The 14,954-nt window shown below is 31.0% G+C and overlaps 1 protein-coding gene and 1 long non-coding RNA gene across 4 annotated transcripts in view; one reads left to right on the top strand and one right to left on the bottom strand.

Moving 5' to 3' along the window:
* Positions 1 to 14,954, top strand: part of LOC103312144 (retrovirus-related Pol polyprotein from transposon 297) — a 119,799-nt gene that overhangs the window by 81,928 nt on the left and 22,917 nt on the right. The gene's annotated exons all lie outside the window — the stretch shown is intronic.
* On the bottom strand, positions 2,683 to 3,158 carry LOC135266380 (uncharacterized). Its single transcript, XR_010334395.1, has 2 exons — positions 3,009 to 3,158; positions 2,683 to 2,960 (listed from the first exon to the last, which is right to left on the bottom strand). It is a non-coding gene; the product is annotated as an uncharacterized LOC135266380 (long non-coding RNA).

The following is a 14,954-nucleotide window of genomic DNA, read 5'->3' as shown; positions in this document are numbered from 1 at the left end:
GTACATGGATGAAGTGACTAAAGCAGAATTTTGGCCCGATGGTATTATATTGTGTAGGTGGAATTTTCCGAAAAACAAAGAAGCTGTAAATTTTCCAAAATCGCCTTTAATCAGCGTAACAACGTAAGTTTGAACCACTTTTCGTCCGATCAACCTACAATTGAACAAAATATTCAACATTCACCCGATGAAGAAAAATTCCACATTTATTACCAGAATGTGCGGGGTCTTCGGACTAAATTGAGCGAACTTTATAATAATATATTATGTGAACAGTACCCGGTTATAGTTTTAACAGAAACGTGGCTTAATCCTGATATAAATAATAGTGAATTTATTGACACAAATAAATATATGGTGTTCCGGAGTGATCGCTCACCTGAAGTGACAAACAAATTTAGAGGTGGTGGAGTGCTAATTGCTGTGGAGAAAAACTTTCCCTCCAATCAAGTACAGTGTGATGCAACAATGACAGAAGAATTGTGGGTTTCTGTTTATGTGAATTCTAGTCAGCTTATTATTGGTGCAACTTATATTCCACCTAACGCAAATTTTGTAGAATATTCAAATCATTTAGACTCCCTGGCTCTTATGTCTACAAACTATCCGAATGCCGTATTATGTGTACTTGGTGACTATAATTTACCAGGTGTTAGTTGGTTAGTTGATACTGACTGTGATTAACTGATTACTTAGTGCCCAACAATGTATTTTCTGCTGCAGAGGAAATCATATGTGACAATTTTGCATACTTCGGTCTTTTTCAATATAATAATATTGCAAACGATAATGGTACTTTTTTGGATTTGACATTTTGTAATAATAGGCTTTTAGTAAGTAATGTTGAACCCATTCTTGCTATTGATAAACATCATCCACCTTTATGTGTTAATATCTGTGATATTATTGTACCTGATATACAACCAGAAATTGATATTTTTTATTTAGATTATAAGAATGCACCATATGATGTTATTAAAAGTTATTTATCTTCTATTGGTTGGTCTGTTTTAGATAATTTTGTTGATATCAATAACTCTGTAGAATATTTTTATTCTCACATTTATTATATCCTAGATAACTTTATTACGATCAAATGTAAAAATGCGTCTAAAAATTTTCCTTCCTGGATTAACAAATCAACAAGATCTTTAATTGTAAAGAAGAAAATTGCTCACAAAAAATATAAGCGTAGTAGTCTGTTAAGTGATTAAGTGATTATGAACAATTTTGTGTACTGAGAGATAAATGTAAAAATGCCACAAAGAACTGTAAAAAACAATTCCTTGATCAGGTAGAACAAAATATTATAACTAACAGTAGAGCATTTTGGTCATATGTTAAATCTAAAAATACTGTACAGGGTTATCCTAAAAAAATGTCGCTAAATGAAAATTCATGTGATTCTCCTAATGGTATTGTAAACCTTTTTGCCCATCATTTTGAATCTGTTTATCTTGATCAACCGAAGTTATCTGATTTAAATTTTTCTAAAAATGATCAAAATGCTGTATTTTTAAATAGCGTTGAAATTTCTGCTGATGTTATTTTTTCAAAATTGATACATCTAGATGACAACTATACAACCGGCCCTGATGGTATATCTCAAATGTTTTTAAAAAATTGTGCTTATGAATTGACATTGCCATTACAAACGCTGTTCAACAAATCTCTTGATCAGTCTCAATTTCCGGATATTTGGAAAATCTCATATATCAGACCTGTCTTTAAAAATGGTATTCGTGTAAATATTTCCAACTATAGACCGATATGTACCCCATCGTATATATCAAAAGTTTTTGACTCCATTATGGCTGACATTACATCATTTTCTGTAAAACAATCTGTTATTGAAGAACAACATGGTTTTTTCAAGGGTCGCTCTACGATGACCAATCTTTTTCTGTTTACTGAATATATAACGTCAAATCTTGAAAATGGATTCTAAATTGATTGTATATATACTGATATGTCAAAAGCTTTTGATCGCATTTCCATTGAGTTATTAATATCAAAATTAGATAATTTAGGTTTTGGGGATCCAGTCCTTAGTTGGATTTATTCTTTTTTATCTAATCGTGTACAGTATGTAACTATAAATGGTGTTAAGTCTCGCGCAATTCACCCATCCACAGGTGTGCCTCAGGGGTCACATCTAGGCCCTATTCTTTTTTCTCTATATATAAATGATGTCAAAACAGCGATCGAAAGCTCTGAAATCCTTCTTTTTGCCGACGATGTAAAGATTTTTAAAGTTATTATAAATCCAAACGACTGTGATATATTACAACGTGATTTAAATAGTTTTTGTATGTGGTGTAAAAAAAATTTTTTAGAACTGAACATAATTAAATGTAAATCACTAAGATTTTCTAGAAAATTATATTACAATCTACCATCGTACTTTATATCAGGCAATCAACTTGAATGTGTCACTCATATTCGCGATTTAGGAGTTATTGTAGACAGCCAGTTAAGTTTTGACAATCACGTTAACCACATTTTGTCGAAAGCAAACAAAACATTAGGATTTATAATAAGACAGTGCTCTGATTTTTCAAGTTTGCGTGTTGTAATGTTATTATATAATTGTTATGTTCGTCCAATTTTGGAATACTGCACAATTATTTGGCAACCTTGTTATAATGTTCATATTAATCGAATTGAAAATGTTCAGAAAAAATTTGTTAAATTTGTATGTTACAAATTTAACATATTTTATGACAAAAATAATTATATAAACATTTTAAGTTATTTAGGACTATCCTTACTATCTTCTCGTAGAATATTTTATGACGCGTCGTTCGTATATCGTATATTGTCTGGTAATGTAAATTGTAATCCTATTCTTCCGCTATTTTCAATAAATATACCCGTTTGTAACGTTAGAGAGCCTAGAATGCTTGTAGTGCCTTACCACCGTACCAATTATGGGAAAAATTCTGTATCTTCTAGGCTGTCTAAAACATGCAACGTACTTTCTGGTAAATTAGATTTTATAGGTTTACCTAAAAATAGATTTCTAAAAGATTTAAAAACTGTTATTGAACATAGTGAACTTAGCTCTTTTAATAATTAAGACTTTATTTTATATTAACTGTATTGTACCTATCTGTGTTTGTATTTATCTTTGTATTTTATATATCACTTGTACTTGGCGTGGCCGTTAATAAACATTATTATTATTATTATTTGGAAAATAAAATATCGTAAATGCTTTGGATAGTGCCCGGCAAGAATTTATAAATAAACATAACGAAACAGTAAAAGAAAATCGAAAAATGGTCAAACATTTAATAAATATGATTATATTTTTGTCGACACAAGAACTGGCGTTTCGAGGTAATGACAAATCAATAAATTCGGATAACCAGGGAAATTTTAAAGAGTTAGCGAAATTTGCTGCGACTTTAAATAAAAAAATTTCTAAGTTTATATGATCCGTCTTCTGTTTTCGGGATTATCCAAAACCATACAAAATGAATTAATTGATTTTGTAGCCAAAATTGTACTTTAAACAATACACAAAGAAATAAATAGTGTAACGTGTTTCTCGTGAAAAATATATGAAACAACGGATATTCAATGTTTTTCACAAATATCTGTTATTTTTCGGTTTGTTCACAATGGCAGATTATTAGAGCGGTTTCTCGTTTTTTTTTAATGTAAGTGAAGGTAAAGCTGCCAATGATATTTTAGTGTAATTCATAATTTTTCAAAATATTATATTTCAGTAAGCGAATCTGTGGGATTTAAAAATCTTTTAACCAATTTTGACTTCATGTTTTTGCTTCACACTTTCAATATCATATTTACTTATATCGATCCTATTTTTGCGATAACTCAAACTAGTTTATCCGATATAAAGTATTGTAATGAAAGAATCAATTTCTTTTTGTCTTCTTTAAGAAAATTTCGACATCAAGATAATTATTTTTTAAACATATATTCTGATGCTGAAAAAATTTCAGATGTACTTTCCTCACGTACAAAACAGCGTAAATTTAAGCCTAATGATGACAACGATATTGTCATAAATAAAAAAACGTCTTTTTTTGAAATTTCAGATTTGTTCATAAACCAAATTAAAACTCGATTTAAACATATGTCTTCGCTTGTTTTTTTGGAATTAGTTGATCACAATAAGTTCGCTGGATTTGATAAAAGATTTCCAGAAAAACAATTTAACTCGTTGATTAGTATTTACGAAAACATTTTTAATAAAGAAAAAATAATTTATCAGTGTTAGGGATTGAAAGAGCATTGGTAAAAGAATTAATAAAAGACGACAGTTTTTATAATAAAATTATAGATGACTTTGCGGCATCTAATCCCGTAGGATTGAACTAACCTATAAAAATCAATAATTGGAACCTTTATTTGCAAACACCAAGTACCACATTATAGTTTGTAGTTGTTGCATTTTTTATGAGCATATGTATTACTAGAATTTATTTTTGTTTTGTTTTTAGCGTTTTTCTTTATTTTTCTTAACCATTATTGTTTTTTACTACATGTTCTGTAACTCCTTATTAGAATGAAGACGTTAACTTTTTTATTGTGACTAATAATATGTTTATTTCTTTTGTTCTTTAACAAAATATTTTTGTCATCCTTTACCTTTCCTAATCTTTCCTAATCCCTTATCTCTCCTGGGAAGAAGTTTACGTTTTTTGCTTTATTCTATTATTTTGTAAATCCTTTTATTATTAACAGAAAAATATATTTTTCCTGGCAAGAAGTGCTTTAAACCTCCTCGTGGTTCTTGCTGGACAAATTAATTTTTTGTTTATTTTGTTTATTTTTTGATATCCACCTATTAACAATAAATGTTTGTTTGACTCATTACAAATATTGAGAGCAAAAAATTAGTTTGGCTAATTAGAGCTATGCGTAAATTTGGCCGACCCATGATTTCAATCTCGATTAAAATTGTTTTAATGGCGTTTTTAAAGAGTGTGACACTGTTAAGCATTGAACGTGATAGAGTAAATGATTAAGTAACTTAATAGCTGCATAGTAGCAATTTTTCTCATGTTGCGCTAATCTATGTTTGGGATAGTTAAAATTGTCTTTTCGTGTATCATAACTATGCTCTTTTTTTCATTATTAAATATATTTTTATTATTTAAAGAGAAAAGTAATACCTCATAAGTATAAATACCTACGACTGTTAAAAGTATGTTATGTTTAAAAACGCCTTTGTAGGATGAGTGTAGAGACTCTTAAATTTAATGTAATGTAACCGTGTTGCACATCTTTAAACATCTATGTGTATTGAAGAATGTAATCAGTTTTTCTGACATTACCATTTCGACTATTTTTGCAGAAGATGATAACAAATTTTATTGATTCCTTTCATTGACAATTTTGTGCGGGTCACCCAGTACTAGTACGTTACACTTTTGTTTATCACTTAAACAAATATCTTTAACAATATCCCATACACATTTGGACTTGTTTTCTGTCCGTAAAATTTGTTCCTGGATGGCCTGGCTCTAACTAATACTGCGTTGTAATCTTTCTTGGATTCATTATATAAGATTACGTATTTTTGTTGGAATTTTTTTACTATTTTCATTTACAATTCTTCTAGTCCTTTTATGAGCATCGTTTTGTTTTAGCAAGTTATTTTTTATATGAACAAATATACCCAAATGGTCTGATAAATAAGGGCCAAAAACTTTAGTTGTTAGTTGGTTGCTATTTACATTCGTGAAAATATTGTCTATTCTTATACTTACACTTGCACAAGTGTAAGAATCACTAAACTAAAATAAAAGCCAGAGGCCTAAAATATCAGTTTATTTGGAATAATAGTTAACAGCTTGTTTCGTCAAATGTCACAACCAGACCCAACTTTATGGTTTTCTTCCAAGACGGTACAGCCGCCCTCAAATAGTTTCCAACCCTCCTGGTCCTGTCGCATTGTTTGTTTTTGGAAACAGGGCGCGACTTAGACCCTTTAAACAACACCCGGGACGGAAGGGGTTTGGTCGGATGAAGGCACCAGTTAAATAACTTAATTTATTTTGTAAAATAAAAAAAGGTACTTACATTTTTTGGCCTCGGGGATTCGGGTTGATTCTCGGGGGATACCAACTCCGTTCACGCACTTCCACCGTCTCTTCCACTCTCACCGAGAGTAATCCCTCATTCTCGCGTTCCTCCCGACATCACCCTCCCCCCGGGCGACAATCCCTCCTGGGACTGTATTACCTTAAGGCTCTAGACCCTCTGGGAGCTGGCGCATACGTTTTACGTGTAAACTGTTTTCACTGTTTTTAGCTGCAAATTTAGACTTGAAGAGTTTCTTGACATTTGCAGTGTTTCTTTATAAGTAAATGTAGGTCGAAGAATCATTTTTGATTGAAATAAATGCCTAGATATTTTTTTATTAAATAAAATGTCTGTTAATGAAGTTGATACGAATTTTTGATAACGGTGCATTGTATTGAGAATTTAAAAAAACCATTTTATAGGAAATTTAAAAATACAGACTTGAGATATTTTAGATTTTTGTTAACTGTTCTTAATTGTTAGATATAAAGCAAAAATTAAATTGTAAGTAGGCAACTTTTAATGTATCCTTCTTCGAATGCGTAGCTAGCTGGAAGAAGATTTATAACGGGTTTAGGACGCACCGCTGGAGGTAACCACCATTGGGGTGACCCACAAGATAATAATTTTATTGCATTTGTTCAAGACAGAGAAATGTATCGGCACAAATAGGAATTTTAGCGATTTCTCTAATAGTGGTATAAAATTAAAGCACATGATTTCGGAATTAATTTTTTTAACAAAATAATTAGGTACCTATAGATTTGCATTACGTTTTTTTTGTAGACACTGCTATCAACGTATCTTATGAGATTTTGAAATACGAGTAATCACGCTCGCTATTTTTTTGAATACTTTTAACAATAAAATTATTCCTGTTTAAAAAAAATATAAAAAAAGATGATTAAAACTTTGGTTGTACTTAGCTTCGTTCTGCACAGGTTTTGTGATAGAACTACTGAGCTCCCTCACCACGACAAGGTGTCAACCCACTGAGGAAGTTTTTTTTTACTTTTATTGTTCAAATTAAAAATTATAATAATTATTAAAATGCTTATCATCATATTATGTATTTATGTAAAAATCTCTAAAACTAAACTTGAAATATTATTTACAAATCCTTTTTTATTATGCTGCGTAATGGTAAATTGCGACTATGTCTTGAATCAATTATTTCTGGTAACATGGCATTCATATAAAAATTTTCAAGACAATCTATCATTCTTCCGTTCCAATATTTACTATCGTCTTTCTCAATAATACAATATTTTAAATCTGTAGAGGTGTACACTATAAAATAACAAGTTTGGCGATTAGTAATGTGGAGCTGACCTTGTACTTGATACATGTAATTATCTTTTTCTTTTAAAACTATTTTACTATCATCTTGAGAATCTATTTCTAAGTATTTAATCAATTTTTGTTCTATGGCAGTTTTAATATTTGTGTTTCTTGCGCTAAATGGACATTTAATTTTAACAATATCATTTGAACCCACTAACCCATCTGGTGTTGCACCTAAAAATTTTTTTTCTTTATCAACAAAAAAGCCGCATGAATTTACCTTTATACCTGTGATCTGTTCAAACTTCTCCTTTGCTTTCTCTTCATTATCAATTCCCCACTGTAGTGGTTCGGGTAATGTTTTAAATTTAGATAATCCTACACGATACAAGATATCTTTTACAGCATTCGCTGTATTGGTCGAAGTTCTTTGGTTTTTAATAAGCGATTTGAAAATTTTGTGGTGTAAATGCCACTATTCCCTGATATTTTCTCCATAATTTAATACAAATTTGTTTTTGTTATTTACATTTACGACTGCCGCAAAGCATCTTCCATGATAAGAACCGCGTTCTGAAAAATTTATTCTTTTACCCCCAACAAGTTTGTTAACTACTGAATTAAATGACTCAACAGAATTATTATCGACATCATACAATAGACTTGAAGATAAATTTGCAACTCGTTTTAATGCCTGCATGAACAACTCAAACAAAGAACTATTTTTAAAGTCAGAATATGCAACTGCATTTGTTATTTGACCAACTGTTTTACAAAAATACGTAGCGCACTTTGAATGATTACCAAAAATATGTGCAGGTTCATTTAAAATATCATTTTTCAGGTTTTCTGCAAAGTAACAAATTAAAAACTACAAATACCACTGTTTAAAAATTACTTTAAAATTAATTTTAAAAAATACGTTATTTGTACTATAATTATTACTAGGTATAGTTACAATAAATTTTTACAACAATGTATTTTTCAGAATTTATTACCTGGATAAAATTATCAGACGAAAAAGCGGGTTTAAAGAAGTTTTCATCATTTTAATGAGATATTCCTAGTAACTTTTTTAAAGTTAAACTGTTTTCTGAAAGAACAATAATGTTTCACCAATTAATTTTTTTATTTTATATTTTTTCAATGCAAGTGATCCAATTAGAAATGCACATGACACATAATAAAGCGAACAGAATTCGGTTAATTAAAACATAAAACCCAATAAATAAATGGTGTAATGGTGTATTATTTTTTACAAAACTATGCTAGTATTTTATTATTCTTTAGTATCAAATTTTTTTAACAAAATAAAAAACGTATTTTTCACTGTATGTTGCTTGAATCTCTGAAATAAGAGAAACTATCGTGGGCGATAGTGGAATTCAGTTTGTTTACATTATTTGCATTTTATGAGAAGGGACAAGACACCCCGAGGCGAAGGTCGGATGCCTATCCGATGATTGACAGCTGTCACTGAAAACAGGTCTAAAAAAAGTATGCAACTTGTAGTACACCAATTCTCAACAATCGCTTCGGTACCCTGAAGCCTTAAACTAACTTAACCTAATACAAAATGGGAACAATTTAATGTTGGGTACAAAATATACAAACACAATATCCCGAAAGTAATAACAAGATTTGTATACGACAAAACATAAGGTCAGCTGCTGGGTTCAAAAATTTCGTTTATGTAGGTACAGTTTTATTGCAGTTACATGACAAGAACTTGACGCACTTAGCACTTTTAGTCACCAGAAGAAGTAGTGTTGGTTGTCACCACACTTTCCTCAACGGGTAGGTTTCTGGCAGACTTGTAAATACGTGGCGGATAGTAACGGGTCCTAGATTTGAGTACAGAATTTCGGTGTGGCCGAAAGGTCATGGTTTTTGACAATATATATAATTAAGAGTCTGTGGCAGACCTATGTGTTTATTGCTGACTGTAATTAATGCTTTTCCGATGTTATTAACTTTATCAAATTTTACTGATTTGTATTTCTCATACGTAAGGTTGCAAAGTTCATTAGCGGTATCATCATCTATCGGATTTGCTGATAAAATAATTTTATTCAGCGTGTCAGTTATTTCCTGTATTATATTTTTTCTATAACTGCTACATAAGTATTTTCTGTCTATCTGATATTTATTGCGTGATATTTTCTCTAATGAACCGGTAAAATGACGTGAAGTTTTGTTTAAGTTTTTGGCATTGAGTAATTGAAAAATGTCTCTGATTTATTTGGAAAAACGTGATTATTGTATTTTAATATTGAAACTGTTGATCTAGCGTTTTGATTTTCAAAGGTTATAATTTTATTTTTTAAATCAATGACTGATTTTAATTTTGTTAATACGTCTATGCCTAAAATTAAATCTGCAGGTAATTCTTCTATCACGGATGCTTGACAATTTGTCGTCAAGTTTCCTAATTTTATTTTAAATTTCGCGAAACCTAAAACCTGAATTTCCGTTTTTCCTGCTGTTAATAAAAATTTTGAGATTTTTTTGTTAGGTTTGAAATCTGAAAGAAACCCGTCTCTTAGTATACATCCCTCTGAGCCTGAATCCAGGATGGTAACACAATTTTTGTTATTTACGCGAGTGATAATGGTTAGGATCTTAATTATATTACAATTTTTAATAGTTTTATTGAACACCCCCGTTGTATTTACGACGTCGTGGGGATTTCTCTAATAGTGGTATAAAATTAAAGCACATGATTTCGGAATTAATTTTTTTAACAAAATAATTAGGTACCTATAGATTTGCATTACGTTTTTTTTGTAGACACTGCTATCAACGTATCTTATGAGATTTTGAAATACGAGTAATCACGCTCGCTATTTTTTTGAATACTTTTAACAATAAAATTATTCCTGTTTAAAAAAAATATAAAAAAAGATGATTAAAACTTTGGTTGTACTTAGCTTCGTTCTGCACAGGTTTTGTGATAGAACTACTGAGCTCCCTCACCACGACAAGGTGTCAACCCACTGAGGAAGTTTTTTTTTACTTTTATTGTTCAAATTAAAAATTATAATAATTATTAAAATGCTTATCATCATATTATGTATTTATGTAAAAATCTCTAAAACTAAACTTGAAATATTATTTACAAATCCTTTTTTATTATGCTGCGTAATGGTAAATTGCGACTATGTCTTGAATCAATTATTTCTGGTAACATGGCATTCATATAAAAATTTTCAAGACAATCTATCATTCTTCCGTTCCAATATTTACTATCGTCTTTCTCAATAATACAATATTTTAAATCTGTAGAGGTGTACACTATAAAATAACAAGTTTGGCGATTAGTAATGTGGAGCTGACCTTGTACTTGATACATGTAATTATCTTTTTCTTTTAAAACTATTTTACTATCATCTTGAGAATCTATTTCTAAGTATTTAATCAATTTTTGTTCTATGGCAGTTTTAATATTTGTGTTTCTTGCGCTAAATGGACATTTAATTTTAACAATATCATTTGAACCCACTAACCCATCTGGTGTTGCACCTAAAAATTTTTTTTCTTTATCAACAAAAAAGCCGCATGAATTTACCTTTATACCTGTGATCTGTTCAAACTTCTCCTTTGCTTTCTCTTCATTATCAATTCCCCACTGTAGTGGTTCGGGTAATGTTTTAAATTTAGATAATCCTACACGATACAAGATATCTTTTACAGCATTCGCTGTATTGGTCGAAGTTCTTTGGTTTTTAATAAGCGATTTGAAAATTTTGTGGTGTAAATGCCACTATTCCCTGATATTTTCTCCATAATTTAATACAAATTTGTTTTTGTTATTTACATTTACGACTGCCGCAAAGCATCTTCCATGATAAGAACCGCGTTCTGAAAAATTTATTCTTTTACCCCCAACAAGTTTGTTAACTACTGAATTAAATGACTCAACAGAATTATTATCGACATCATACAATAGACTTGAAGATAAATTTGCAACTCGTTTTAATGCCTGCATGAACAACTCAAACAAAGAACTATTTTTAAAGTCAGAATATGCAACTGCATTTGTTATTTGACCAACTGTTTTACAAAAATACGTAGCGCACTTTGAATGATTACCAAAAATATGTGCAGGTTCATTTAAAATATCATTTTTCAGGTTTTCTGCAAAGTAACAAATTAAAAACTACAAATACCACTGTTTAAAAATTACTTTAAAATTAATTTTAAAAAATACGTTATTTGTACTATAATTATTACTAGGTATAGTTACAATAAATTTTTACAACAATGTATTTTTCAGAATTTATTACCTGGATAAAATTATCAGACGAAAAAGCGGGTTTAAAGAAGTTTTCATCATTTTAATGAGATATTCCTAGTAACTTTTTTAAAGTTAAACTGTTTTCTGAAAGAACAATAATGTTTCACCAATTAATTTTTTTATTTTATATTTTTTCAATGCAAGTGATCCAATTAGAAATGCACATGACACATAATAAAGCGAACAGAATTCGGTTAATTAAAACATAAAACCCAATAAATAAATGGTGTAATGGTGTATTATTTTTTACAAAACTATGCTAGTATTTTATTATTCTTTAGTATCAAATTTTTTTAACAAAATAAAAAACGTATTTTTCACTGTATGTTGCTTGAATCTCTGAAATAAGAGAAACTATCGTGGGCGATAGTGGAATTCAGTTTGTTTACATTATTTGCATTTTATGAGAAGGGACAAGACACCCCGAGGCGAAGGTCGGATGCCTATCCGATGATTGACAGCTGTCACTGAAAACAGGTCTAAAAAAAGTATGCAACTTGTAGTACACCAATTCTCAACAATCGCTTCGGTACCCTGAAGCCTTAAACTAACTTAACCTAATACAAAATGGGAACAATTTAATGTTGGGTACAAAATATACAAACACAATATCCCGAAAGTAATAACAAGATTTGTATACGACAAAACATAAGGTCAGCTGCTGGGTTCAAAAATTTCGTTTATGTAGGTACAGTTTTATTGCAGTTACATGACAAGAACTTGACGCACTTAGCACTTTTAGTCACCAGAAGAAGTAGTGTTGGTTGTCACCACACTTTCCTCAACGGGTAGGTTTCTGGCAGACTTGTAAATACGTGGCGGATAGTAACGGGTCCTAGATTTGAGTACAGAATTTCGGTGTGGCCGAAAGGTCATGGTTTTTGACAATATATATAATTAAGAGTCTGTGGCAGACCTATGTGTTTATTGCTGACTGTAATTAATGCTTTTCCGATGTTATTAACTTTATCAAATTTTACTGATTTGTATTTCTCATACGTAAGGTTGCAAAGTTCATTAGCGGTATCATCATCTATCGGATTTGCTGATAAAATAATTTTATTCAGCGTGTCAGTTATTTCCTGTATTATATTTTTTCTATAACTGCTACATAAGTATTTTCTGTCTATCTGATATTTATTGCGTGATATTTTCTCTAATGAACCGGTAAAATGACGTGAAGTTTTGTTTAAGTTTTTGGCATTGAGTAATTGAAAAATGTCTCTGATTTATTTGGAAAAACGTGATTATTGTATTTTAATATTGAAACTGTTGATCTAGCGTTTTGATTTTCAAAGGTTATAATTTTATTTTTTAAATCAATGACTGATTTTAATTTTGTTAATACGTCTATGCCTAAAATTAAATCTGCAGGTAATTCTTCTATCACGGATGCTTGACAATTTGTCGTCAAGTTTCCTAATTTTATTTTAAATTTCGCGAAACCTAAAACCTGAATTTCCGTTTTTCCTGCTGTTAATAAAAATTTTGAGATTTTTTTGTTAGGTTTGAAATCTGAAAGAAACCCGTCTCTTAGTATACATCCCTCTGAGCCTGAATCCAGGATGGTAACACAATTTTTGTTATTTACGCGAGTGATAATGGTTAGGATCTTAATTATATTACAATTTTTAATAGTTTTATTGAACACCCCCGTTGTATTTACGACGTCGTGGGGATTTATTGACGTCTCTGACCGTTTGGGTGGTTCTGTGGTCTTAAAGTAGGATTTTTAATCCAACAGTCTTTTTGAATGTGATTATTTCTACCACAAAAATAACATTTTCGCGTTTAGACCTGTCTTGCCTGCACGGGGAAAGAGTAATTGCGATCGTTCCGATTATTATCGTTATATTTTCTTCCATTAAATTGGGAAAATTTGTTAAATGACCGGTCGTGAGAATTATTTTCGAATCTGTCATTGTAATTAATTCCAGCAAATTTCTTATAATTACCGTTGTTAGTGTATCCGGTTGAACAATTTTGATTTTTTGAACAATTTCGGTTACTATTTACTTGATCTTGCGAGTAATTTACTGCTCGATTCATTGCTTTTTTTTATATTTTCAACATCTACTAAGCGACTAATAATGCCTTTAAGTTCATCTTCTGACATATTCCGAGGTTTGATCGTTTTGTATTTTCCAAACAAGTTACTATTTAACCCCTTTTCAAAGTGTTTAGTAAATTTCTCGAAACTCATGTTAGCATCGTAGTCGTACGCTAAAAGTTTCATGTCGTAATAATATTGTTTGACGGGTTCCGAGTTTCCTTGCTGCCAATTTTCGAATTTTATTTCTGAATCTTTATTTTCGTCTAAATTTAATTCATCTATAAAGCCATTGACGATCTCATTCAAAAATTTTTTTTCGTTTTCCGGTTTTTTTGTGTAATACTCGAACCACCTGTTTGCGGCTCCGCCGAGAAAAGTTCCGAAATATGCGATTTTTAATTTATTGTCCCACCCGTTGGACAACGCGGTTCTTTGATAATTTCTTGTAAATACTTTGGCGTCGGACTTGCAAGGATCGAAAATTTGGGGTGAAATGAACTGTGGTACTGCGGCCCTAGTTTCCCCGTCTAAAACCTCTCGTAATGTTATATTTGACATTTCTACCTTTTTTTCTTCCTCTGATTTGATTGGTACTTCCGCGGATTTTTTCGTAATTTTGTTTATTATATTTTCCGCAGTTCTAGTTTCGCTATCTTTAGAATTTTCGCGCAACCTTTCCGTGTCCGTATCAAGAATTTCGGTATTTTCAATTATAATTTTTGAATCTTCCGCCTCTAAAAAGTTCTCAACATTAATGAGAAAGGAATCCTGTGGAATAGGTGACAATGGGAGACTCCTACTTAATCTCTGGCGCGGCTGGAACGTGTTTGAAGTACTGGGAATCTCACTACTCCGATGCGTTGGCTTAAATTTCTCGTATTCTTTTTCTTTTAACTCAATTTTTAATGTGTTAGTTAAACCTCTTGTTACTGGCCTACTAGACTCCGACATGTAATATTTTGAACAACGACAACGACCGCGCTAATGTAAGTAATGTACACCGATGTCTAGAGACACAATTAATTTTATCGCGAAAATTTACCTGGTACCAACATCAAACTAAAAACCAACCGCCGGCGCCTTCACCAATTGTCGCATTGTTTGTTTTTGTAAACAGGGCGCGACTTAGACCCTTTAAACAACACTCGGGACAGAAGGGGTTTGGTCGGACAAAGGCACCAGTTAAATAACTTAATTTATTTTATAAAATAAAAAAAGTACTTACATTTTTTGGCCTCGGGGGTTCGGGTCGATTCTCGG

This window comes from Tribolium castaneum, chromosome 5 (genome assembly GCF_031307605.1).
Source record: "Tribolium castaneum strain GA2 chromosome 5, icTriCast1.1, whole genome shotgun sequence".
Taxonomy (NCBI): domain Eukaryota; kingdom Metazoa; phylum Arthropoda; class Insecta; order Coleoptera; family Tenebrionidae; genus Tribolium; species Tribolium castaneum.
The sequence above is the reverse complement of the archived record's forward strand: the minus strand, read 5'-3'. Positions and strand labels throughout refer to the sequence as shown.